Source organism: Marmota monax, unplaced genomic scaffold, assembly GCF_021218885.2.
Source record: "Marmota monax isolate L192 unplaced genomic scaffold, Marmota_monax_Labrador192_F-V1.1 WCK01_AAM20220418_F8-fsc00002, whole genome shotgun sequence".
Taxonomy (NCBI): domain Eukaryota; kingdom Metazoa; phylum Chordata; class Mammalia; order Rodentia; family Sciuridae; genus Marmota; species Marmota monax.
In genome coordinates, this window is record NW_026693571.1 from 8,116,298 (window position 1) to 8,118,399 (window position 2,102).

At 42.4% G+C, this 2,102-nt stretch overlaps 1 long non-coding RNA gene across 1 annotated transcript; it reads left to right on the plus strand.

The window, feature by feature from the left end:
- Nucleotides 1-383: 383 nt before the first annotated feature.
- Nucleotides 384-1,650, plus strand: LOC131424716 (uncharacterized). Its single transcript, XR_009228180.1, has 2 exons — nt 384-628; nt 1,128-1,650. It is a non-coding gene; the product is annotated as an uncharacterized LOC131424716 (long non-coding RNA).
- Nucleotides 1,651-2,102: the final 452 nt, after the last annotated feature.

The window sequence follows — 2,102 nt, forward strand, 5'->3', positions numbered from 1 at the left end:
CTCAGAAAATTGGGAATGAAACCTCCATTTAATCCAGGCATCCCACTCCTTGGCTTATACAGTCACATTATAGCAGCTCAATTCACAATAGCTAAACTATGGAACTAACCTAGAAGCCCTTCAACAGATGAATGGATAAATAAAATGTGGCATATACACACTGTTGGGTGCAGAGCAGGCTGAACTGTGTTGTCTGCAGGGCAGGCTGAACAGATGTTGGCTGCAAGATAGCCCATGCACTCAAACCCCCCTCTATCTTGTCCTTTATCACCTGTTTGCTTCAAGTCTGAACATTCAACCCCGCTCAAGGCTGAACATTTAACCCCTCCCTCCTTGGGCCAACAAGGCAGCTTGCAGACCCAGAGGCCCCATTAGATTTGGGCTATAAAAACTCCCTCTTGCCAGGCCCCCCTCTCTCTTGCTATCTCTCTTGCTTTCTCTCTCTCCTGTGTGTGCTTCCTCTCTCTCTCTCTCTCTCTCTCTCTCTCTCTCTCCTTCTTTCTTTTCTCTTTGTTGCACTGCTGCAGTAAAGCTCTCTTGGTTGCTCTGAGTGTTGTGGTCACTTTTCTTTCACACACAATGGAATACTACTCAGCCTTAAAGAAGAAAGAAATTATGGCATTTGCAGGTAAATGGATTGAACAAGAGAATGTCATAAGCCGGTCCCAAAAAAACAAATGCCGAATGCTTTCTCTGAGAAGCAGATGCTGATCCATAGTAGGGGTGGGGTAGGGAAGAATGCAGGAACTTTGGATTATGCAGAGGAGAGAGAGGGGAGGGGTGGGGCTGTGGGAATTGGAAAGATGGTTGAATGAGACAGACATTATTACCCTCTATACATTTATAATTACACTACTGGTGTGACTCAGCACCCTGTATAGCCAGAGGAATGAGAAGTTATGGTCCATTTGTGTGACAGAGTATCAAAATGCATTCTACTGTCATGTATAACTAATTAGAACAAATTTAAAAAAAGAGAGAGAGAGAGGGAAAAAAGGACACAGAGAAGGTGATATGAAAATGGAGACAGACTGAAGACTGAAGTGACATGTCTATGAGCCAAGGAATGCCAAGGGTTGACAGAAACCAAAGAAAGAAATGGCAAGATATTTTTTTTTTCCCCTCAGAGCCTCCAGAAGGAACCAATCCTGCTGGCACCTTGATCTGAGACTTCTAGCTTCCAGAATGATGAGAACGTAAAATTTTAATCATTTTTGGCTGCCAAGTTTTTGGTGTGAAAGTTGTCAGAATCAAAATGGAGTCACTTGTGTCAAATCCTAACAAGAATAAATAAGTAAAGCTGGGAAGTCACAAAGGAGGGGATCTCACGTCTGATTACAAGAAGTAGCACAGGAGATTTGCTGACCATGACCTTGCCTCAAGACCACAGCAACCTCACACAAGAAATACACCTGTGAGGACCTCTGCCCAGCAGCAGCCTGCCCAACCTTGGACGAACGCCACCCTCATTATTGATCCTTGTAACCAAAGATGGTGGTTTCAAAACAATTTATGCAATCCTCCTCCCTTTACCTCTAAAAATCTTTGTCTTTAAAAACTTTTGCCTTCTGAATACACCCAAAGTTTACTATGGCATGCATAGTACACATGTCCTGCTCTTTCTGGAATAAACTCATTATTTTTGGAGAATCTCTCTGCTCTCATTTAGGGTAATGGTAGTAATTTGTCATGGAAGTTCTAAGAAACTAATAAATCAGTAGTCATCGTCTCTGTGCTTAAGAAAATTTATAATTTTCTATAGGGGAAAGGATGAGCTAGGGCAAGACCCTGCAGGACTGAACTAAGGTCTATCAGAGTCATGATAACAAAAACTTTAAGAGTGTTGGAGGCAATAGAGAGAAAAGCCTTTGTGAACAGAAAAGGCCTCAAATGTGGGGTAGTATATCAGTACTCCAAAAGTGGACTGAACTTAATAGGCAGAAATGGGAGTTAGATTGGGAGGGAAAAGTATTCCAAGCAAAGGGTTCTACTGAAGTAAAGCACTGAATGGGGCAAAGCTTAACATGTTTAGCGATGTCAAGTGGTGCACATTGGTTGGAGTTTCCCTATGAAAAGAGTTCTAGAAAAGCAAGTTAGGGTGA